The sequence below is a fragment of the Passer domesticus genome, chromosome 3 (assembly GCF_036417665.1).
Source record: "Passer domesticus isolate bPasDom1 chromosome 3, bPasDom1.hap1, whole genome shotgun sequence".
In the NCBI taxonomy this organism is placed as follows: Eukaryota; Metazoa; Chordata; class Aves; order Passeriformes; family Passeridae; genus Passer; species Passer domesticus.
This window is the reverse complement of record NC_087476.1, coordinates 67322095-67347998: the sequence shown is the minus strand read 5'-3', so window position 1 is coordinate 67347998 and position 25904 is coordinate 67322095. Positions and strand designations below refer to the sequence as shown.

Sequence of the window (25904 nt, the reverse complement as noted above, 5' to 3'; positions counted from 1 at the left end):
TTATTATTCATGGGACTGCAAACTCTTCTAGCACTGACTTATTTAATCAATATTTATACACTGCCTTGCACAAAAGGGCCTAATACACATTAATCAATACAATATAATATCTGGTATTGGCAGTTATTACAGTAAGAAAGTTTTAAATACACAACTTTTTACATACAAAATAATCTTATCCCCATTTACCAAAGACAACAGTAGTACTTAAAAAAAAAAAAGAGCAAGACACCAGATTTTTTTACTGCTTTGTACTTATCAACCTACAATGCCTTTTCAAACACACTTTTGCTGAACCCCTGGAGAATGTCTGTTCTCAGGCTTAAGGCTGTTAGACTTAAGAAGGATAACCTACTATTCCCCTTGAAAAACAAATGCTTGTTCAACAAATAGTTTGAACCAGTGGAATGAATAGAAAGAAATCCAAGTACAGAACTCAAGATATTTTTTTTTCCTATCCATACTCTCGGGAAAGCCTAAATGAATCAGGGGCAAACTTAGCAATGATACTGTGAAGAAGAGACAAAACAGGAATGAAATGACAAGTGCTGAATGGGTCTCTTAAGAAAGATTAGAGCAAAAAGAATGGCAAAGTCATGTATAAACAAGAGGGCACTAATGCTTCAGCTAAAGTACAGACCAGCATGCCTAGGCAAGGTAAATGGAGAGGATATGAATGACCAGATTTCCTCTTTTCTAGCTCACCTACATATATGATAGGACATCAGTAGAGTGGCTGGAGGAGATAAATTCTGCATGACACAGATATTTCAAAGAGTAAAGAAAAAATAAATACAAAACCCAAAAAACTACTGAATGCTGTAGAAAGACAGGAGAGTACTGCAAAGAGATATGTAGCACAGCACAGATGCAGAGAGGGCAGACTTCAGCTCTTAAGAGTTTAAACACAACATGAATCGAAAAAAAGATGCAATTACAGCCCACACTGTACAACTTAAATATTTCTTTAATTGTGTGCTTTCCCCCCCTATATATAGGTGAAACAGTTAATTTTTTTCTACCTGGGGAAATCAGGCTTGGAACTTACACATGGAAAGACTTTTCTGCATTTCTAGCCTTCAGTACAAAACAAATAAATTTCCAGAACCCAAATAGCTTCAAGAAAGGAGATTATTTATCTGAATGTACATGTCACTCCGTTTCTGAGGCATCAGATCAGTAACTGATGTCTGTGGTGTAGTTAAATTTTGAAATTTACTGTATTTTTTTAATTACTTTACTAAACCTGTCTCATTTACCCTTTAAAAAAAGACATTCTGAGAATACACTGACAAACTGATGGATCAGCAAGACATTTTTACACACAGTGCAATTTCCTTTGAAAAATGCATTCTAAAGCCCTAGCTTTGACAGTCTCTAAGAGTTACTCCCTCAACATATTTATGCTTGATCTTTCTACAAGTCACTTATGAAAACACCTGATAACAGGAAAGCATATTCTTGAAAAATAAAGACAGGCTGCAGCAAATAAAATTAAACAGTTGCTGTTAAAGAGTATTTCCCATCTGCCAGTGATCTCTTATCCACTTCTACTAGCACTGTGGACAAAATAGAGGTGTACCAGGCAAATACTTATTTCTAGACTCAAAAAACTCCATAAAATCTTTAGTCTGTAATAAATCCATATTAAAAAGCAGATCATTTCAGGCTTACTGAAACAATCTGACACTACCATGGCTCACCTTCACAAATAAATCAGTCAGACCTGGGAGTACATCACATGTACCATTGCACGCAACAGCCCACAGAGACAGGACTCAATTATACTACCAGCATGCAACCAACATGTAAGTCACATTATCTAAAGAAATTGTAACTATACATGATGTAACAATAAAATAATGTTTTTGATGGTGTATTTTGAGAAAAACATGTATGTCTTACACACTTACGTAACTCCTCCCTTACTCATGTACATTCTTGCCCCGTGCTGCTTCACACACTGTGCCAGTCTGGGCACTCCTGTTGAATCAGACCCACACAAACACAAGAGCAGCCACAGCTCAAGAGGCTCTGTAATGAGTGGAAGCAACAACACCACCAAACCGCTTTTTTTTTTTTTCCCCAGTCTTCATCTTCTTAAGAACCTATTTTAATGTGATTTTTCTTCAGGGTTCTGTCCCAGAAAGCACAAAAGTAACATAGTCCCGTTTCCCACAGACTTTCTCTCTGCCTCAGCCATGCCCTTGTGCTCCAATTAGTCACATTCCACCTCTATCCCAGACGCCTATTATCTTACCACTCTCTTCCAAGCACTGGCCACAATATACTTAACCTCTCACGTCCTCTAACTACTGACTAGAGAAAAGAGTACAGCACTTCATACCTGGTTCTTATCCCACAGACAACTGGCAGCTAAGTACAGGTAACTGCTAAATTCATGCAAAACTTTCCCCTGAAGAGATGATCTTATTGAAGCCATCAACTTCAACAAGTTTAACTTTTGTTCAACATTATTATAATGTAAAATCTTTCACACCTTGACCCTTGACTAATTTCTCTGCTGAAATTTTGATGAGCTCAAAATTTACTGAGACACAAAATTAAATGAAATATGATTGCTCAAGATTTGTGACTTTAGAAAAGCAAATTAAAGACAGTTTATACACTCCACAAATATACAAAACCAGCAACTATTTCTTAAAACCCTTACAGAAAATAAGTGCATCTCAACATTTTATCCACAAGAGAACTGCTGATTCTGAACTCCCAAACTGCAAAAATTTATTTTCTAGCATGTCCAGTTAACTAAGGCTTCTTAAAGAAATTGCATTTATGTGTTTTGTTTGGCCTTTTAATAACTACTTGCATCCTCTGATGATTTTCAAGTGCATTTTAAAGGACATATAAAATCTCACAGATAAAAAGGGTTCTACAGCTTTCGTGAAAACTGGCAGCTTTGTAGAAAAAAGTAACTTGAATTCATGCTTTCAATGAGAGTAAAAGCAGGTTGAATTCTGCCTCCTCCATTGGCAGCCCCAGAAGACCAGCCAGCCAGCACCACAAAGCACAAGATTTGATTAATTCTGGAACAAGCATAGGATACTTTGCATTTAAGTGGTAATCTACCTTAAGTTAATCATCAAAGCAGTGAGCATATAAAGTGGCTTTGTCCCATTTTTGGCAAATTCTAGCAAAACTAACAATATCATGACTAAAAGGTGTACAGTCCTAGTGGCTTGGGTGATCATTTTTTAAAAACTCATATATATAACCTACACTTTTCTTCTGCCATGGAGTATTCCTAAGTTAATGTTTTTTTAAACACTAAAAGGAGCACAAGGTTTAAATCCATGCTGAAACACAGATTTTTAAATAATGGAAAAATTAAATTCTGTTCATAGTACAACCATGATCTGAATGAGTTTTAAACCACTCATCATTAAAGACAGCGAAATCTGATCTTCATCTGTGCTTAGAATAGAAAAGAGCTACACATTTTGCACACTGCTACAAAAATTATTCCACACAGCATTTTTCTAAGAGTAGAATGCATATTTCAAACAAAAAAAGAGTATTTTTCTGGTAAAATTCTCTGACTAGGTATTTACTTACAATTTATTTAGCACATTACCAAATTATGCTTGACTTCTTGCAACCAACAAAAAAATCTAATACATTCTAAAATATTATGTATTTAACTGTATCTTAACTGCACCTCTGGCAACAAGAATATACCAAGTGACGCTGTTCATTTAGCAGTGGTCGTGTTTCAAGCATATCGTGATACTACACACAAACTCCACAGATCTTTTAACTTTACTTATGTCAAGCCATTTCACTTGGTTTCACTAGAATCCAATTACTAGGAACACCACCTAAAGGCAGTGTAACAGAAACCAGAAAACCCAGTAAATGTCTGTATAGCACTTGCAGTAATTTCTTGACTGAGAGTCTTACTTGCTGATCAGTTCAATAAAAATAAATCCCTAATTTTATTATAATTAGGATAAATGTCTACAAAAACATCTGTCAGTGAAAGCATCAATATTGATGTCAGTGATTTTTTGGTAAGCATTCTCAAGAGAGGGTGAAACTGAAACAACTATTATGCTGAAAAACTCCTGATGAAATTGAAATATTTATAAAAAATATTATCCAATCTGACAGCATTCTTGCTTTCACAGTTGCATTTAAATACATGGAATCCAAAGCAGACCAGGTTGCAAAGAAGGGTTCAGGATGCCTCAGAGCATCCACCAGCATTTCTCCTCCTTGAAACAGAAAGCACACACTTGCCCAATTGAGATAACCTACTACACCAATGAAGTGAGAAAACCCCAACTTGAATCACTGTATACATTCGTGGTAAAAAAGTTACCTTTCATGTCAAACATTTAAATATTTGAGTTTTGAATACAGCTTTAAAAAAATCCAGTTCTGAATCACTGGAATTTTTGTTCTGTTTTCTGTAAAAGCACCAACAGTAACATCGTTCAGCATTCCGCTTGCAGCAGTTCAGAAAAGATCAGCCTGATCCCGCAGTCCTAAATTTACAGTCATTTCATAAACTTGAGGTCACGTCTGACCAACTTATTTCTTCCAGTGTTTCCAATCATGGAGATCATGATAAGGAGGCAATACTTGCAACAGGATGAACAGTAACATAGTTTTACATTTCAAAATACACTCTCACAAAGAAATGGTTTGCCAATAGCTCTTTAAGCTACCTAGCAATTTTTTTTTTTTTCTGAGAATAATCTCTTCAACAGATGACACGTTTAATTCTACAAGACTCAAAAAACATACTAGTTACACATAACACCAAAACCCATTACAAAACGACCCAAGACCTTGGCCATCAAAGCAATGCCATGGTGCAGAAAACCATTACCACCTTCTCTTCTGTCACTGCTGGAAAAGAGACATTTCTACCAGGACACTGTCATAAGAAGAGTGCCCATTTTCAAGAATTCTATTATCGTATCAGCAGACATAAAGGAAGAGAGTAGAACCATTTGACTTCTCTTATATTGAGAAAGATAATGGTTTGCATTTCACAAAGTCTTGAAAAGCTGGCCAAGCAAAGGTGGCATAGCACAGCATAGCAAGATGGCACTGCCCGCACACTGTAATGACAGGGATGATGCTTTATCAAGTATCTCTTCAACACAAAATTGGGACGACCCAGACTGAGTACCTCCCCCAAACCACCTTCCTTACCTCCTCCTCTTTGGAGGCTCTCTCCCCTGTGAAGCAACATGAGAAAAACCATCCAGGTGTTCTCAGTTTTTACAAGAACTTGAGACTCAATTGAGGTTTCATTCTGCTGCATCACAAATCAAGGCACTATCTGCAGTTAAGAATACCCAAGTTTAACCTGTGGATCACAGTCTGACTGGTCACAACTGACTCAAATTTTTATTTAAAATGGAGAGCAGCACTCACTGACATGCCTCTCCTAACGTGTCAGTGGAACTTCCCTCTTGCCAAAAGCAGGTATCAGAATACAGTTACAGCTGTAACTGTATACAGTTACAACAGTATAGGCAAAGAACAAATAATTGAAATTTGTATGCGAAACACAAATGCCTAATTATCTGGCAAATCAATAGCTAAGCTGAAAATTATTCCTGATTTCAGCAAATTGTGGCCAATAGCGAATATAATGCTATTGCTACAGCATCATTATAAAGTAGTGCACAAACTGTACCATTTTGGTGGGTAAAATCACGACATGAACTAATTTGAACAGTCTAAGACTCTGACTTATGCTGATGTTTAGAAGGCACATGTTAGACTGTTGAAAATTATATGCAGCACCATTTTCAGCATTCTACAAGTGAACTTCAGAAACTGCTTTATCAAGTCTGTATCAGATATCCTAAACTCATGACTAGAAAACGATACCTGAAACCCACTCCTTGCTAAGAAGGAAGCATCCCTTTGAAATTCCTTTTTGATATATGTCCTTTTTAATATATCATCATTAATACAGAAACACCCACGGGTCTTGGGAACAAACCAGGCCTTGCCGAGCCACCAGGCACGCCACAAAGAACACCAGGCTTCTGCCCTGAAGGCCTTGCCTACATCTAACAGGACTGATCATTCAGACTTTGCATACGAGCCTTCCAATGAATGAGACAGAGTACTACACACCTCCGCAGAGCCTCCCCACGTCTCTCAGAGGGACAAAACAGAAAAAGGGAAGAAAATGAGAAACACTATGTATCTCCTCTCTGCAAAACCCCTCTTATCAGAGCCATTTCAGGAATTTCTACTCGACAACTAAATTGACTCGAATAATGGAAACCAACGTCCCAAATATACTATATATGGAATCGAGCCCAGCCAGCCCCCGCAAAGACACGGGGCACCAAAACCTCGCACCTCCGACACCCGGGTACTCATCCTCAAATGGCGGAGCGTCGCCCGGCGCACTCACACCTGTCACCTGCCAGGCGCCGGGCCAGCCCCTCCCTCTCCCTTCTCCCTCTCTCCCCCTCCCTCCCTCCCGCAGCCAGGCGAGCCCGCCGGCAGCTCCCGCCCCTCCCCGGGCGGCCGCAGCCCCCCGATCCCTCCCCGCGTCGGGAAGCTCCAGCCACTCGCGAAGGAAAATAAGTTTCCATCTCTCTCTGAGCGCCCCGCCGCGCGGAGCCTTCCCGTCCCTTCCCGTCCCGGCTCTCCCACCCCGCCCCAGCACGCCGGCAGGAGCGGGGTGCCGGGGCTGCTCCCTCCCCTCGCGCAGGCCTTCCCCGTCTTCCTCACCCTGCCACAGCCTGGGGCGCGCTCGGCGGCCGCGGAAGCTCCGGCTCCCCGCCCCTGCCGGTGCCCCGCGCCTCTCCCTGCAGCCCCCCGGCGATGGGACCAGGAAACCGGCCCGGGGAGCCGCCACCAGGCCCGTCTCGGCGGGGTCAGCCTTACCCTGCTGCCGCTTCTCCTCCTCCTCCTCCTCCTCCGCCGCCGCCGCCTCCCCCACCACCACGGCAGCAGCCGCCGCCACTACCGCCGCCACTACCGCCACCAGCGCCGCCGCCGCCTCCGCCCGGCAGGGGGGACCCCGCCGACCCGACCCTCTCCGCAGCCTCCCGCCGCCGCCGTTCCGCTCCGCGGGGGGAGGAGGCGGAGGAAGGAGGAGTGGGAGGAAGGAGGGCAGGGGGGTCCGTGCTGCCGCGGCGGCGGGCGGGGTGGGCGTGCGGGCTGTGCGAGGGTGTGCGCGCGGTGCCTGTGGCGGCGCCGCTCCCGCTCAGCCGGAGCCGCCGCTGGGGCCGCGCGCCGCTCCCGGCCCCCTCCCCCCGCGCTCCCTGCGCTCCGAATCAAAATAGAGCGACAATATGGCGGCGGCCGCCCCAGCATCGCGAGACCGCGCCGCGAGCGCTAACGGGGATGCGCCGCGCGCCAATGGGCGCCGGGGCGGGCGCGGGGGGAGCGCGCGGGCGGCGCCGCCGCCGGCCCCGCCCTCAGGGCGGGAGCGGGAGCGGGAGCCGGGCCTGAGCGCGGCCGGGACACCGGGGGTGCGGGAGCTCGCCGCTCCCTCCCGCCACCGCTCCGCTGGCCCGGAGCCAGAGGAGGCAGAGCGGGAAGCGGCGGTGGCGCGTAGGTGGGCTGCCCGCCTGGAAAGCCAGCAGGGTCAGAATGGGCTGGGGATGCAAGGGCAGCATCTGCAAGGGGAAAAAAAAAAAACACTAAGAAAATTAATATAAATTAAGCCCTCCCTCCGCCCGCCCCACCCAGTTTATAACCAAAACGATTATTTCGAGGGAATTGCCAGACGGTTTCTATCAGAACAATGTGGAGCGCTTGCTCCGCATTACTCAGGGTACGTGATTTCCATCATCCCTGTGAGATAGAGCTCTGACTAATCATCTCCCAAAAATGTCACCAGGCGAACAGGGTGAATTCCTCTTCCCCTCTCAGCTCCACCAACACTCTGGTCCAGTCCACAACAGGCATCCTTAATTTTAGTGGGGTGTCCAAGGAGGTTTTTGTATTTCTGTAATTTGGGAAGTTTCAGCTCCAATGAAAAGACAACTTTCTTGTGATATCGTAAAATCATCCAGTAAATCAGTTGAGTTTCGGGGTTGTGATCCCTTACTCTATCTACTCCTTATTCTTCCTATATTTGCTTTCTTCCTGCATCTCTTGAATCGTCTTCCTTCCTCCCTGCAGTGAGCAGGTGCTGCCCATGTTGTCTAACAATAGTCCATCCATCCATCCATCCATCCATCCTTGTGTCATCTTACTCTGAAAAATACAGTCAGACACAGAAATAATTTTAAAGTTATCTTTATCATCTACTGCAGAAGGAAATTGCCCAAAACCCTGTAACCTAGAATGGGACCTGGCAAGGAATGGGACGTGCCAAAGCTTTCAGCTTTCCCCATTCAGTGGGCTAGGCTGGAATCAATACAGAGAAAGGTTTTCTCCAGCACCTCAACTCCCAGAGGCACCAGTGATTTCCTGCAGATACCAGTGTGTGAAAGGTACTACAAAAGGGCTAGGCCATAATCATCTCAAACCTTGAAACCATCCCTTGAGCTATCCATTTCAGTGGTGTGACAAGAGAGAGCTGCACTTTCTTTGTAAGACCTCAGCTGTTAGACCGGCAATTAACAACTGCAATGCTGAATGATAGAAATTAATAAAAAATCTAGCATGCTGTAGGCAGGAACTAAATTACTCATGACAATTTAGGCCAAGTGTTCTGTTACAAGAAATAAAGACAACATTGCCATTGAAACAATGGATATTAGCAGAAATAATTGGAAATGCATTTTCCAAATGAAAGCATTTATAAGCGAAAAAATCCCTCACAACTACATTTAGTTAAAGCTGTCAGAATCCCAAGGGAAGCAACTGCAGGGACTGACTGCTTGGAGAAGGCAGGGAGAGAGAAAATACCAAGGAGTCTCATACTGAGTTGTTACACTGTGATGGGGAAAAAACAGAAAAAAGGGGAAGAGGAAGACAGCTTTTTTCCCCTCACAAAATGTGGAAATATAGGGGTGTGTGTGTGTATGTATGTACATTCCAGTTTGTACATTCCAGTTTGAAAACAACATGAGTTGTTTTCAAAAGCTGCAACAGAGAAGGCTGCAGTTCTTTTGCCCATCAGCGGCATGGAGCATGGAGTGCCCGTGTCCAAACCTTATTGCTCAGCCTTGTGTCATGCTTATACAGCGTTGAGAGTCACTGACATTTGTTTGTTTGTTGTAAACAAAATAATGTTTCCCCTAACAGACAGAAATTATCACAGTCTGTTACAAAAATGGGTAATGGGGCACGTAGAGAGAAGGTGCAGTGGAAACATCAGGTCACAGCTGTACAGGGCTTGCCCCACTCCAGGTTTTCAGGTACATTAATCAGACCTTTCGCTTTTGCCACCCGTGCTGTAGACATGGTCTGTAGTCATGGTCTGCCTGGTCATTGCTCGAAGCACCCTGCTCTTCAGCTCTCCCAGCACAACTGTTTCAAACTTTGTTAAGCCATTCCTGACCTTTCAGGCAGATAGGATAATAAACTTACATGAATATGTTTTTTGCACAAGAAACTCAGTTTATTTTGCTAAGTTTAATACCCAGTTAAATATTTGACCCTTTTGCCTACAGTTGCTAAAACAGGGATTTACCACAGGAAAGCGAGACCACTTCTCACCTATGGTGCTATCAGCAGAATTTACTGCAATGCTTGAGCACTGGGATCATGTGAGTGAGCTGCATTGTCCCTCCCCCACCCATTTTCCAGGCTCCCCACACCACATCTATGTCTGAGCCCATTGCTAAAGTAGCTCTTCTCCTATAAACAGCTAATTTTGAATCAGTTTTAGCACCTTTCCAAAATCAAAGCACAACCATTTAGGAAATCAGGATTTTGTAGAGAGATTCAGAAATGAACTGTTTTCTGTGTATCTAGGCAGATCTATCTAATAGTACATTCTCTGTGTAACTTACCATGGTGCAAATCAAAGCTCTGCCAGCAGTGAGGCACAGGCCTTGCATCTTTCCCTTAAGATTTTAGACATTACTCCCCCTTTTTGCCATAGAAGGTACGAGTTCATGTTTTTCAAACCTTCATCGGACTGTTTATATTTTTCCCTGCTAGAAAATGAAATTTTGAATAGGTTTGTGGAATTATTCAAAACGTATTGTACAAAAAAGCTATTTCTAGAAAGTACAGTTAATTTTATCAGCTTGCTACTGACAATTCTGATGCTGAAATTTCCTGAGAATGCTCTTTAGGAAAGGTAAGAGGAGTTGTCCAGTTAAAATCCACAACAACTGGCATAATCATTTCTGAAATTGAGTTTAAAAGTTATCTTCCACAGCAGAAGGTAGCATTGGCAGCTTTAAAGACACTTTTCCATTGAACATTCACCTGGCAATTTATTTTTTGCTCTTCTAGATAGGAGGTCTGTCAGTCCTCCTATTGGAAGAGTGACAAAAACAGAAGTAGCATTCATTGGCCAAGGACAGTACTTGCAAGCTCCTAGCCTGAGGTTGCAACCACATCTTCTCCTACAAAACCAATTAGAATTTAAATTAATAACATGCTAAGGAAATACAGAAATTTGCCTTATTTCACAAGAAATTTCAGGCACAGTACTTCTCCCATTCCACGTGGAAGTTACCAGCTGTGTTACCAGTTACAAAAAGCTGTTGTGCCCCAATGTTTTCCTTTGCAATCTGCAGAACACAAACAGCTCCTGTTACTACTGTTGAGACTCCCTTCTTTTCCAGGTTGCTGCCATCCTTTCTTCAAGATAGCACCAGCTTTTTCACTTCCTAACAGCTCATCTGTTTGGGAGTGGAGCGCAAACATGACATTTGCGATAAGGATGTGATTAAGAGGTGCCTTAGTGGTTCATGAGTTCTAGCAGCTTCACAAGATTTGGATAAGGCCTTTGCTGAAGGAAAAATCCATTGAGATTTTGAGGACAGCCAGCCTACCCAGGCTTTTCAGTGGTAAAAGTACAGGAATCTGTTTTACAGTGGAGCATTATTGTAGTCTATGCACTAAAATGACATACAGAAATAACATGTTTTGAGACTTGGTAAGTCTCCTTTTAATGCATTAGAAAACCCACACTTGTTTACATCGATCATGAGCGTCGTAGGAGAATGTTTACACTCGAAGGAAAATATCTTTGTCTACCCAAAGCAATTGTGAATTTTTTTCAATAATTGTTTTAAAAAGTGGGAAAGATGGTCATATGAAGTCCATCTTTTGAGTAAGTAGGGAAAAGTGCATCCTTGACATATCTTTCAGTGCTCTGAATAAGTCAATTAAAAATGTGTGAATAAAAGCTCATATGCTCATATGACATACAGTTGAGTCAGTAGCTACTAGCAAGACAAATTTAATATTACTTAATGCTACCATAATGCTACCTTTTTTATTAAACTATTTTATGATAATTCAATGACATAAAATATAAAAAGCCAAGACCATTTGAGATTCCAAAATACTTCAGGAGAAACACTGAATATGTTTCTTCTTAAATCCACTGTTTCCTATGCTTTGTGGGAAATGGAGTAGAAAGTTAATGATAAAAAATTATTCCAATTTTCTTAAGATTTATGTAATACTGGTATAGAGTTCTTACATGTCTCTAGAGTCTTGATCAGCAAGACACCTTTAGTCTCTTGCTAAGGTCCATCGTTATTCAAATACCTTTCAATCACTTGCTTAAACTTCATGCTGTGTTGAAACCTGAGACCAAGAATGGGTTTAAGTGTTTCTGGACAGGTATAACTTGCTGAGTTGAGACAGGAAACCTACCTTGAACTCCAAACAAATGACTTGCCTGTTCCAGATACAAATCAAGCATGAATGTTTTCATAGTAAAAACCCTTGCAGAATGTCTTACAGCTCTTTCTTTCTCTAGCTACCTATTTTAACCTCTTCTGTCTCAGTGACTTCAGCCAATTCCCTTCCCTTTACACATTTTGTAAATGTGAGAAGTGAGAGTGAAAACTGCAAGATACTTAATCTTACTATATATGTTAACACACAAGGTGCAATAATTATATAATGTTTAAATTTCCCTAAATGTGAAGGAGGCCGTTTGTAGGTGGCTAATATATTTTTAAAAAGAGCCCAAAGTACTCTCTAAAACTAAATGTTTAATGATATTAGATTTCTCTGTCTTCTTCTGGCCTTCTGCCCCACCGCTGTAATTACCTTAACTTATCACCCAATAATGAAACTCTCTGAACAAATCCTGTGCCTGCTATTAAGGAAAATTAAAGCTGACTACAAATTCTCTGCATTCTTTCTTCTCTTCAGCTGCAGTACTTGACAGCTTGCATGGTACAAATGAAACACACAAAGCCTTTAATCCATCCCACATTAAAAAAAAAAAAACGCAACTCAGAGCTCTGTAATGCTGATAGGTATTAGACAAAGTCAATTTTGAAGAAGACGGTACCGGCTCCCCCTTTTCAGTGGAAAACTCACTGGTGTAACAAAACAATTAATCATGTGAGCTTATATACGCACTGTACTGGTTTGTTTCCTTCTGGGTCTTATGCAAGCCCTTGTAAGGAGAAAGCAGCTTACTCCAGGTCCACTGTGTCCTAGGTCTGTCCGAGATTGCCAGCAGAAGTGAAAATTGTGGGAATACATTTCTCTATGTAACCAGCTGTCCTCTAGCTACTGCATCAGAATCCTCAAGTTCCTGTTATATTTGTGTGACTTTCAAGTTCTAAATTGAGCTACATTTCAGTCAATCTGTGGTTTCATCCTTTCTGTGGGAAAAGATCACTTGTGTGCACCCGCAACTAAAAATGTTTCAGTATCACAGAACAAAATATTAAGAAATAATAAACTTACAAATAATCAGCTCACTATCATGAAGAAAGACCACCTCTTTTACAAGGTAAAATTCTTGATACAACTAAAAAAAACCAATACAGAAAAGACAGTGATTATTTGTGAAAACAATCAGCTACCAGGAGCAAGAGCCAGGATCATAGAATCATACCTGTTTTCAGCTACTACATTGTCACATGGTGGAAGAAGAGGAAATTGTGGGAAGCTTGTTAGGAGATGCATGACATACATATTCAAAGGAGTGCATTCATCTCCAAAAATTTTAGTGTTCACTTGTGGGCACTTTTTTCGTCTTGAGATCTTCTGATAAAAAACCAAAATACCTTAAAACTCTACAAAACTCTGTTCTTGCTTCAGGAGGGCATCCATTCTGCAAAACACACAAAGCCCTCTAAACCATAACCCAGAAACTATAACCCCAGCTAAGCCAAACACAAATTTGTACTTAGATTTAGGCATAGGAAAGTTTTGTTGGCTTTATTCAACTCGCTTAAGATTAAGCATATGTTTTAACACTTTACTGGATTAGGGCCTATGTCAGCAAAATAAATTTCTTGGGAAGAAGTAATAAAAATGTAGCTTGCAGTGAGGGACAGCAGAGCCATTCACAGTTACAGAAGCTTTAAAACACTAGCTGGTATTTATACATTTAGAAAAGAAATCAGGCGTGAAACAAAACATTTTAGATAGCAAACTGATTAGTCTGCTGCAGAGTCACTTTTTAAAAAATTTTCATTTGAAGGAAAACATTTTTTTTGCATCCTTGCACCCCCAAAAGCAAATTGATTTGCACATCGTGGAAAAACATTTTTTGCAAGCACAAGTTTGAAAAGCAATTTCCCCACTGTTTAGCCTGGCTGTTCCAGATATACCATTGCATTCCCTGGAGAAGAAGACTGACAGGAGGCCAAGCTTTTTAAACACATTTTCATTACACACATGCACCTGAATTTGCTCATTGAAGTTCACATAATTATATACTATAAATGTCAGCTAACTAATTCTCTTGTATGCATTGTGCACTGGTCAGCTAACTAATTCTCTTGTATGCATTGTGCACTGGTGTGTATTTATTTTTTATGCTAAGAACCTCTCTGAATATGATGTTGTAGGTCTATCATTTAAAGAGAACTTACATCATTCTCAAAACCAGAAGAAATACAATTCTACCAGACTGTGTCCATGCTAATTTTAATTTTTGCAGCAAAACCTTTCTGTTGCTAACAACAGTGGGGCAAAGTATGAATTCTAGTGTAGCTATTTCTTTGGCATTTAAAGCACAGGGCTATCTGTCGTTGTTTAGAGCTGCTCTATCTTGTGTGAGGGGCCACACACTGTTCAGGAAACCCAGACCTGGGAGGGGCAGAGCTGGAGTTTTTATGTGACGAGGATTGAATTGAATCAACACTTGGATTGAATCAAGCTGTCTTGGGTGGATGATGAGCAAGTCAAGAGTTTATAGGCTGGGTTTAAAGAGCAGACTGGTAAGGGTGGGACTGTGTGGTGTTTGCTGCAGGCCATCTGATCATGGGGAGAAAGTAGGTGAGGCCATTTACGGACAGCTGGAAGCAGCCACAGAGTCACAGGCAATGGCTCTTGTGGGGGACTTCAACCACCCTGACGTCTGCTGAAGGAACAACATGGCAAAGCACAAAGAGTCCAGGAGGTTTCTGGAAATTGTTGGCCACTACTTCCTGACAGAGGTGGTGGAGGAAAAAATGAGTAATGGCGAGCTGTTTGACCACGTACTACCAAACAGGGAAGGTTTTGTTGCAGATGTGAGGGCTGGGGGCAGCCTTGGCTGCAACCGCCATGAGATTCAGTATCTTGCATGGGGGAGGAAGGGCAGCAAGTAAGAATGCAACCCTGCAGTTCAGGAGAGCTGATTTTCAGTGACCTTCTTGGAAGATCACACAGAATCCCATGGGAACCAGCCCTGCAGGGAAGATGGCTAGTCAATATTCAAGCACTACTTCCTCCAAGCTCAAGAACAGTGCATCCCTAAGAGCCCAGGATCATAGAGGGTGGAAAGGATCTCTTGGATCATTGAGTCCAGCTGTTAACTATCACTTGCAAGTCCAGCATTAAACCTTTTTTAACTTCAAGGGACAGTGATTCTGTTACTTCCATGGGCAGCCTGTTCAAATCCTTGACCACCCTTTCACTGAAGAAATCTTTCTTAATATCCAATTTAAACCTCCACTGGTGCAGTTGAAGCCATTTCCTCTTATGCTATCACTTGTTAGCAGGGAGAAGAGATCAACCTCCCACCTATCTACAGATCTACAGCCTTATTCAAGATAGTTGTAAAGCATGGTAAACCTTCATTTCTCCAGACTAAACAATTCCAGCTCCCCCAGCTGCTCTTCATTGGACTTGCGCTCCAGATACTTCACCAGCTTCATTTGCAGAAGTTGGTGCGTGGGAAGTTTCACCTGAACATGAGGAAGAACATCTCTACTGTGCGTGTGACTGACTACTGAAACAGATTACCCGGAGAGGTTGTGAAGTGTCCCTCCTGGTGGTATTCAAGAAGTGTCTGGGCACAATCCCGTGCCATGTCCTCTACCATGACTTTGCTTGAGCAGGGAGGTGGGACCAGATGACCCCCTGTGGTCCCTCCCAACCTGACCCACTCTGTGATTTTGTGATTCTGTATATTGAGGCACCAGTGGTCACAGCAGGACTTTGCATTAGCACTTTGGCACTGCCCAGCAGCAGTGGAGCTGTACCAGCAACCCTCTCTCTGATATCATTGTACAGAAAATGTGTTAGACTTCCACAATAAATGTCATCCACTCGTTTAGCACTGATTCACGCATGAATCTCCAGGCAATGCATGTGCATTGTATTTTCTGCCTTTTCAAAGGGAAAAATATTCATTCAAAAGACATCAGAATTTGTTTTCAATTTAGGTCCTTTACTGATCTTTAGTAGCTCTGTCGTTATAGCCAGTTCTCCAAAGGTGCAAAGTTGCTGAGTACACATTCTGCAGGTGTTTGTGCTCGTTCTGCATTGCCAGCTACAGTCCCAGAGCCCATTGAACAGTTTCAGATAGACACGTTTCTAGTTTGGAACTTTTCAGAAAATAAGTATCTGGGCTGAAGGTAGTATCCTTACAAAAGGGAAGAATGAAGATGGATCTTATCTCACCCTTATGACACATGGGGAAATCCACTGGAAACACCAGCCTTGAGACATGAAAAGCAGGTTTCATCACTCCACTGTTAATAAATTCCTGATCTGACTGGATTTTACAACTCAGGATCCACAATCCTCTTTTCATGTCTTATTCACAAGGCCCACTGCTCAGTGAAGACTTGCTCATGGTCCCAGTGCCCTACAGAACAAACATTAAACAGTAAATTTACTGACTGCATGAAACTTATGAGATCACAGATGGTAAGAAAAATAGCTCCAAAGGAATGTTTTCTGCAGTAATGCTTACAGACAGTTATGGGACTCTAATTAGTAGGGTTTGTTAAAAAAAAAAAAAAAAGAAAAAGAAATCCATTTTTCCTACCACTTATGTCAGAGGTTGCTTTTTCTTCAAAATTCACCTCTTCACCAAATCTTCTGAGGTCCTGTGTTGATTTCTGCAGAGTTGTATACAGATACCATTAATCAGGTTAAAGTTTTTAATAATTTTTTAAAAATTGCACGCTTCTAGTAAAACCCAGTGCCATCTGTTCACCTGGACATAAGCACTGTACATATCATGGAGAATAATGACACATATGAGTCATGTCTCAATTCCGCTGTATGGCTGTCATCTGCTACTGATGGGCAGGAGACTGGAAAACAAATTGGAATTGTGCAGGTTTTGTGTTGAGACAGGACTGCAAAGGAGCCTTGGAACTCAGCTGCACATTCACTGAGAGTGTGGGAGAAAGTTTCATTTATTGCCAATAAATGAAATAATGCCCCGAAATTCTGGGGCTTAGTCAAGTTGGGCAGCCAAGCTAAGATGTGCTGGTCTGCAAAAGAAACCAGCTGCAGGGAGCAGACTAAGGTTTGACATGGCTGTAATGACAGTTCAGGTTCAGCAACAGTTAACTCAGCATTGTGTGTTTAAAAGAGCTGTAGTAATGGAACCATAAAAAACTCCCACCAGTTGAGATCTCAGTTTGGGAGCTTCCTAATGCATTACATATTTTAAAGTTTAATCATCAGCCCTTCTCCAAGCAAAACTCCTACTCATTTCAGTTAATTTTTGTCAGAATTAGTCCCAGTAGTAGACAACTCTGCAGTAAAGCAAAAATAGGTTTCTAATCACAGAAATTACGTTCTGAAATAGTCTTCCACAGTAATGGTGAATGAAAACTAGATTAAAAATTTAATAGAATGTAATAAACATATATTATTGCAGCACCATAGAACTCTGTGCAATGAACCATAGAGGTCTTATCTGGTTTAATTTCCTAGCTACTAAAATCCAATACCTAGCAGTAATCTGAAATTTGTACATACATTGAACTGTTATTGATGAAAATAATTGTTGCTAAATAATTATTTCAATGAGACCATCATCCTCAAAAAAAAAAGAAAAAGAGAAGATTTCAACCACTGTTAGTTACTTTTTTAATAAGTAATTTTTCAGATTGTTTATAAATACTTGATGTCCAACAGCATAAACAAACTTTGTTTCTTATTTAGAAAGTGTCAGTTTAATTTTTAGGAATAATATTTCTATCCAGAAATCTTGCTACAGTGCTATGCAGAAATTTTTGTTCTGGATAAGGAAGCTCTACAAAGGCAATGCATGTATTAAATTGCCAAAGAACCCGTGCATTTTTGAGGCAATAAGCATTCAAGTAATTAGTGTGTTTCAAGTATGATTAGTACTCATAGAAACGTTGGGATTTTAAAAATCAGTAGTTTTATATCTAAATTAGCTTTTATGCATCAGCTTATATAGGAGAGAAGAAACTCCAAAATAAAATAAAAGACTAAGAAAAGAAAGTAGGTTTTACTTATTATTTTGATTTTGATTATCCTAATGCTGAAAAAAACCCCAAAGGAAGATCACAACAAGATAAAAACAGGTGTGGAAAACAGTTAAGAGATGGTGTTACAGTGCTGCATCTGAGATTCATAAGGTACCTGTATAAAGAACAAGTAACACGTGCTGCACAAGAGGCGAGTTTTAAAATACCTAAGTCAAGTCCTAAACAATTGGCTTCCTTTTGATTGTTCATCTGTGATAAAACATTAATTTCATTTATCCAACTTTTAGTTTAAGAATGTATGTCATTAATTTCGAGTTGTGATTTCATCTAATTTAATCTACAGCCTTTCTCACAACTGCAGTTTAGATAATGCAGTTTCAAAAAAGGAATTACATAGACCACATGGTCCTGTAACTAGGCAATTTAATTACAAGTGCTCTCTGTTTCTTTGAGGTATAAGAAATTATATATATTATATCATTATATCAAAGAAAATTATATATATGTAGTCACCCTGAAGCAATGTAATGATGAAAAAAAACCACGTGGTATAATTTCCGAGTGGAATCCAATAGAAATGTTGTAAAAGGGAGGAGAAGAAATTGTAGCACAGCGTGTAATTTTTTGCTGAAATGAAAGAACATGCAATCATCAATGATGCAATAAAATAATAGTGTGCAACGTTAAAATGCCATGCATTGCAATAAAGGAGTTTGCTTGCAGATAATACACCTACGTATCCTCTAAGGTGTATTGCAATTGTCTCTCTCAGATCGAGAAGAGTGAGAAGCAGGGCCTTTTATTCATATGAATTTGTAACAATTCCTAGAGAAAAAGTAAAAAGTAGATAATTTTGAAACTGCAATAATTTGATAAAATTTTTGAGGAAAAAATGTGTGTATCACATTGGAAAGTATTTTTAGCAGTTTTGTGGTGGCACAACTTCTGGCACTGAAATTACGCTGAAAATAACTATTGATAGTAGAGTTGCCATAACCATGTCAGTTTATATCTTCTTCAGATAACCCAGTGCCCTGCCTCTAAATATGCAGATCAGATAATCACTGTGTTAAAATGTACTCTTAGAATGTATTTCTGAGCAGAGCTCCGGTGTCACTGTAATGTGGCCAGCAGAGAGACCACCTGTTCTGGTTACCTGGCTACATATTAAGTTCATACAACCTTTAAGCTTGGTACTTAGCGGGAAATATCAGTTGTTAAAAAACACACACGTTTAAGAAACCAGTTATGCATGTTAAGAGGCTTCATTACTGTGTGTTTTAAACAAATAATAAACTTTACAAACTCCACAAAAGACAGCAGTGCTGCGAGCACTAATTTCTGGTTTAGTGGTAGGTAGGAGAGCATTTAAAATGTAAATCTGAAGGCTCTTAGTCCTTGTCCTTGAGGAGCTGACTGGTGTAGACTGTAGTGAGGTCTTGTGTTCATGGCTTTACTCCAGGTGTTACTGGGCAAAATTGTTCAGAGCATCATCCCGGCTGCAATGCTATTCCAGATCTCCCTGTGCAAGCAGGAACTCTTCCATCTGCCTTATAACAACCTATGCAGAAGATGAGGCAGAAGCACAAAGCTGCAGGAAGTACCAAGCAGCAGTTTGTGGTGCACAGCTACAACCACAGCTGCCTCTGCAGCCCATCTCAAAATAGAGCCCTCATTAATCAAGATAATTTTATGAGCAGCGCTCTTCCATGTCTCTACTCAACACACATACCTGGACTCTGATGGCAACAGGTGCCTTCAAGACACCTCTCTTAAGAGTGATCAACAGATACTGAAAGCTGTACCATGTGTCTTTTAATCACATTGCATAATGCACAGCAGTTACCTGCATGTGATCTAAAGCAAGTACTGTTTATAATTCCTTCCCTGGCAAAGTAAAGGGGGTGTTGTTGTATCTTTATGGTAAAAACAGATAAGAAGTAAGCAAGAAGTTTCTGTCAGGTGTAGTGCCAGAAATACTATTGATAAAGTAATGTATTGAGGATTGTAATTCCTAATATTTTAACACTCTAGGAAGATACCTACATTCAAAGTATTTACTTATTCCTGTGATAAGACAAGTAAGTGCCATGCACCTAATTTGGAGACATTAGAAATGCCTTAATTAAAAGGTAAGCACATAGGACAGCACAGCAACAAACTGATTTGTTACAAACATATCTATGTGTAGAAAAACCTCCCCAAAACCACAAACAGTGTCAGAATTAACCTGGGCAAAGGCTGGGTCCTTCCCCCTGCTGCAAAAGGGATTCTTTGGAACACATAAAGAAACCTGATCTGAATGCACACAAACACAAACAACCTGAAAAGACAGAACCCCCTTACCTCAACATCAGCAAAAGCTGGGAAGTGGGTCAAATGCGCCACTGCATTATTTCAAATCACATAACACTTCCGTTACATGAACACTTTTTCTCTTCCATGATACTCTCAATGTAACATTTCTCCCTTCTACTAGAAAAAATTACAACTATTACTAGAATTCCTTTTTTCCAATATGTGGAAAACAAAATAAATTAAATATTCTACTCATGATTATTGGTTTATTTCTACCAGGGTATTCTCCCTTGATTAAGTTTCAGAAATCTGAGATTGAAATTTATCAACCAACAATTGCCCTTGTTATTTGTTCTTCTGTGTTTCCCTTTAAAACTCAAAACTTCTGCCTTTTAATTGTGTGGAGGTTTTTCTTGTTATTAACAGATTCTTTAAAACATTTCTACTAAGGACCAGTTCTTGCTCATCACTCACATTGGTTTGTTTCAGTTCTTTGTTTTGAAAGTGCCTGGCTGATCCATGTTCTCATCTTCGTGAAATGATCCTTTTCTAAAACAGGAAGAACTTCAGAGTAAGTAATCTCTTATTAGGCTTTACAAAAACAAGTCAGCAAAATACAGAAAGCAATCTTGCCCTGCTCAGCACTGGCTTAAACAAACCTTTCTAAACAGTGGGTGCAACAAAAGCTTTGCAGTAGCTGGAGTAGTTCACACAGCTCCACCTTTGGAGACATCTACAAACAAATTAAAGTACAAATGTGTCGGGAATGCTGTAGGGTATAGTTCATCCATTAGGGAATAAATTAAATTGCTTCTCTGAGCCCCTCCCCAGGCCTATTTCTATTACATGTGATTCTGGTTATACAACAAAAATGTGTACTTAAAATGCAAATATTTGTATTAGTTTATCGTAACTTTTACCCTTGTGATCATCTCCTTTATCTCTGTAAAACACTATCATGTTAGTGTTTGCATATCATATGCAAAAAACACTGTCCAGTGTAAAGAGAACAAAAAAAAATCTGCATTTTTACGGAGTCCTATGGCTCAAAGGTTTATACCACCCTTGTCTACATCTTCCTTCAGAGTAACAGGTGATAAAGGAACAAATCCTCCCATTTTGTAGTACTATCTGGTACTAGAAATGATAATCTGAGGCATTACCAGTTAGAAGACTGTTCAACAAGTATTCCAGTCTATTGAAAAAGTATTGAAAAGGATCTCCTGGGTCATCAAGACTGTGTCCTTGTTATCATAGTCAGCCTTTCAGTCTGCAGTTTATCAATCTTCAATATGTTTGCAAAGTTCTGTCTTAAAATGCTACTTCCATGATACTGACTGGGCATCTGCTCTCCTTTCCTGTGATGTTTCAAAATTTCTGAAGTTTTCAGAGTATATTTGTTTAGGGCAGTTTGTGCTACTTCATTCTTGTGCTAGCATTGACTTTTATGTTAAATATCAACTTTCTGTCCACCAGAGAGGGAGATAGCAATCCTAACCTCTCTTTGGTTTAAGGTTAATTTTTTTCTTTGCCTTTTCTTTAGCTGGTCCGTTAGCCACCTTTTGTTTTTGTCCTACTCATTTTCATCTTTAATAAATTAAATTTTTTTCCTTGATGTGTTTTTTCAACATCCTAAGCACTTCAGTGTAATGCTTTCCTTGTCAGCAAGAAGAACTTGACCAGTGGTAAAGACATATACCTCATCACTATGATATAATCTATTCCTAAAGGATATGTTGGATCTTATCTTAAATTTTTCTCAGTATCTTTGGTCATACTTCATTCATTATTTACAAGTCGATATCTGATCAATGGATTCAACTACTTACATACATTGTAGTCTTGCTTCACCCTAATCATAGGGACATATTTGCTATTTATGTCCTTTCCTTACTATCTGACCAAGTCACAGCCTCTTATTCAAAATCTTTACTTCTAGATTCCATTTCATGTGCTAGTTTTTCTAAATTTCGTGATTATTTTATTGTATTATCTCTGCCCCACTTTCAAATGAGCATCTTCAGGTCTTTAACTTTGCTGCTATCTTAGGTGTTCCCATTTTTATTTCTCAGTGTTAAACACCCTTCTCCTTAAATGATGTATTTCTCAGTAGCTTAGAGGTAATACAATTTTTTACCTCTACTTTTACTTCCTTTACTTGTTTCTATGCACTATCTCTCCTCAAATTGTTGGTTATTGGCACTTATTTAAACCAGTGAACACCAGCAACATTTTGTATACTAGCCTATGGCACTCACCAGAAAGGAACCAACTAGCATGTGGAGTCTTCCTCAACCAGAGAGGGTCCAAGTCATTCCTACATGCATGCTGTGATCACCCATGACACTACAGGAAATTCTCATGTTGGGCCTCCTGCATCCCACCTGGTACCCGAGTGACTGCATAGTTCAGATAAAAAAAACCAAAACCAACACCTTCTTCTTGGCACCCAAAGTGGAAGGAGGAAGAAAGAGTTTGTGTTTGAAGGCCAGTGTCAGGGGATTTGGCAGAGCTGATGCCTGAGCTGTAGTCCCCAGGCTGGTAGTGTGTTTCACCCTGAGGCAGAGCAGTACCACAGCACTGGCTGGCTGTACCAGCTCTTTGTGGATCAGATGCACAGAAGTGGATGTTCCAAGATGAGATTCACAGCAAGCCCTGAATGAATGGTAAATCTTAATTCCATTCACATTTCAGTGCCAGCTGATGGTGGGAGAGAGAGAACACCACTGTGGGGCAAATTAACCTGCCTTCAGGTAGAGAGGCAGGCAAAGAAGCTTACAAAATTACTGCTTTAGTAACAATTTGCAGATAAAACTTGAATCCAGCCAAAATTCAGGAGAAGCTTTATGGCTGTGGACTGACTTTTCTAACCACTTCAAACCCCCTAACCTCTGCAGCTTGCCTGTCTGTAAAGGAGCAGTAACACCCTAGCAGAGTTTATGTAACTGCTACTCAATATTGCATTAAGCTTCCTCCGTCTGACATGTAAAACTTCCACCTGCTCAGTCACCAAAGTCCTGACTTGAACTAATGACTTTTGATACTCCTGGGCTATATTTGCTCCCAGCAGGCTGATAACAAAGTGTACAGAGGATCGCCTGATCCAATTCATTCTGTAGTCTGAGATAACAACTATTTTACACTGGCTGTTATTACCTAGCAGCAGAATCAGTTTAAGTTTGTTGCTCTCTAGAGAAGAAGGAAAATGCAAATGCAGTGAGAAATCTATGTGCTGTGGTATTTTAAAATGTCAGAGAGCCACTACTGTATCATTAGCTATAATTTTAAGCTTTGACAATGCTGTCAATGAGCCTTGGTATTTTGTCATCACCATACTATTTGAAAAAATCTGTTTCTCTCCATTGGCTTCTTCTTTAATCTCTGTGGTTGGCAGTGTTATTTGTTTTTCTCTCTAATGGAAATTCTGAAACTATTGGTAGTAAAAAGAGTATCGCTATGATAGATTATTCTCCCTCCTTAAATACGTCTCTCTCTTTCTCTGTTTAGAAATTAAGATGTTACAATGTAAATGAACACTGCTTCCTCCCCCTCCCAATTTGTTCCAAAGGCAGCAGGAGATTTTAAAATGTGTTTCTCCCTAGACTTACCACTGATATAATTCTGAGTCACTGTGAAAAGCTTCTTTCTGTCCACTGCCCTCTTTTTTTGCACAGAGATGTCTTCACAAATCTCCTGTTATCAGGCAGTGCTGAGAGCAGAGCAACTGTGGAGTCTCAAAATGCCAGCAAAGATGAGCAAGTTTGCTGTGGCAAAGTACAGTAACAAGCAAAACATTGTAGCATTCTTTAAAGTTTCAATCTGCATTTGAGCATTTTCTGTGCCTGATCCACACAAAATAAGTATAAGATAGGCCAGCAAGTACAAAAGAAGTCTGTGTATTCCTCTAGAGCAGAATCAAGCAGCTCACGGGCTTTCTGTTTAAGCCATTGTAATGCCCTGGTTACCAGGGAGGCTCCAAAGCTTCTGAATCTAGCAATTTTTGTTACTATTGTTATGCTTATTTAATCTTGCATTATCTTATTTAATCTTTAATCAATGATCTAATCTCCCCTGCCCCTCCCTTAATGCATGTCCTGATCCTGCTACTGTATGCAGAATCAACTTTCTGGATGTTCCCTCAAAACATACAACACAACTCGCCTTGCCATGTGTAAATAGTTTTATCTGCTCCAAAACAACTTGTATCTAAACAGAAATGAAGAGAGAAAGAAGTCCATTCACCTTGCTAGAAGTTGGTCACTGGAAACCCATACTAGTAGATCCACAGACCAGAAAATCCTTGAGAAAATTTGATCTGGCACTGCTGTGCTGAATTCAGTGTATCCATGTGAAACCAAACCTCTCAGATGACCAGGGATGAGCCAGGTGAATTCAGGCTGAGGTTATGAGGAAGCAGCAGTGGAGAAGCTCAGCTGCACCAGTGGCAGCCACACTGAGCAGGTGACTAGAAAATTAGCCGAGCTAGAAAATTAGAAATGCCCAGGCCTCCTCAGGTGTGTTTTGTGGGTGGCTCATTAAATTCCACTTCAGTAAAGTTTTACACTTTTCCTTTTGGATGTGGCACTGTATAAAAGGAGCTGCATTTTTTACTCAGTCTAGGAACTGCAGAAGAGAGGTGGGGTAGAATGTGGCAGTACCACCTCGGCTTCTCTTGCCTCCCAGGTCATTTACTGGTGTGCACCCAGCAGGGATTTTACCCACAGGTGGTGCCACAAAGTGCAGGATCCAGTCCCCAGTGGAAACCCTCAACTCAGTTCATCCAAGCAGCAACTGGATACCTCAGTTCTGATCCACAGCTAAATGAATAACCAAAAGCATAAGCATGAATCTTGCAGGTGGCTTTAAGCCCATCCTTGGGACTTTGACTGGGGTGTGAAAATTTCCAAGAAAATGCAGAAGACCGAAGTTCAGGAAAAATGAGAAGGCATCATGCAGAAAATGACATAAAGTCACATGCCTGAGTGCTAGATTTCATCATCAGGGCTCCAATTTAGATTACAAGTTTGGTGATACTTTAGGTAACCTCACAAGCTGCTATTCCCAAAGTTCTCTTGCCCCAGTTCTCAGGAAGCATATGAACAACAGGCACATGGGATTAAAACAAGGAGTGTGTAATGAAATGCCAACTTATTCTGTTGATATTAGTAAGGACTTCGTAAGAAAAGATTTTATCTTGTCAGAAGAAGAGTTTTGTGCCCAGGTTGCTTCTAAACTGTAGCATATATCTGTCCCATACAGAATGGTGTGTCTTAACCAAAGGAATGAGAATTTAATGAGTATTTAAGAGAGAAAACCAGAAACTTATCAATATGAAAGAAAAGGACTGTGGATGAGTATTTAAGAGAGAAAACCAGAAATGTATCAATGTGAAAGAAAAGGACTGTGGAACAAGAAAGATAGTTTGCTTTCCATTTCTAGAGGCACAACAAAACCAAGTGCTTTGCATTAACTACCCTCTCAATGGCTCAAAAAGCTTAGGAGCGGGGCATTCTTTTTGTGCACATGACCTTTTCAGCAGCTTGGCAAATAAAATAATTAAAGAGAATAGGCCAGCCCCAGAGGTGGGTTTATATTTAAACGCAAAGTTTACATTCAAGTTTCTAGGAGAAGTGTTGGAACAATGTGATGTAAGCTTGGATCTTCTAATTAAGATCAAATTGCATAGTATTTTTAGACTTTAAACCAACATGTTTTGACCCAAAATGAAGTTCAAGTTTTCTTTTCTCTTGGATCTGTTGTGAATTATTAGCACTTGGCATTCTGTAAACCAGGTCTGGCACAGACATCAACGGACATAAACCCAGAATCAGAGGGGGGCTGCTGGGTTGGGTTTTTTCTCTT

General features: G+C 40.5%; 1 protein-coding gene and 1 long non-coding RNA gene across 11 annotated transcripts in view; both read right to left on the bottom strand.

Moving 5' to 3' along the window:
* TAB2 (TGF-beta activated kinase 1 (MAP3K7) binding protein 2) overlaps positions 1 to 7309 on the bottom strand; it is a 60836-nt gene extending 53527 nt beyond the window's left edge. The window contains exon 1 of one of the 2 annotated variants that reach the window (XM_064413678.1): positions 6889 to 7309. The gene's annotated coding sequence lies outside the window, so the exon portion shown is untranslated. Of the gene's footprint in view, positions 1 to 5184; positions 5315 to 6888 lie in introns of those variants that run through there. The other variant, XM_064413679.1, reaches the window with a different exon arrangement.
* A 5301-nt stretch (positions 7310 to 12610) lies between these two features.
* On the bottom strand, positions 12611 to 24985 carry LOC135296835 (uncharacterized). 9 transcript variants are annotated; one of them, XR_010358847.1, is made up of 6 exons: positions 24285 to 24811; positions 23651 to 23775; positions 20517 to 20591; positions 16319 to 16391; positions 15949 to 16135; positions 12611 to 13165 (listed from the first exon to the last, which is right to left on the bottom strand). It is a non-coding gene; the product is annotated as an uncharacterized LOC135296835 (long non-coding RNA). The 9 variants fall into 9 exon arrangements; XR_010358851.1 differs by lacking the exon at positions 12611 to 13165 and adding an exon at positions 20702 to 20775 and having other exon boundaries at positions 13182 to 16135; positions 24285 to 24985; XR_010358848.1 differs by lacking the exon at positions 12611 to 13165 and adding an exon at positions 20091 to 20219 and having other exon boundaries at positions 13182 to 16135; positions 24285 to 24979.
* Positions 24986 to 25904: the final 919 nt, after the last annotated feature.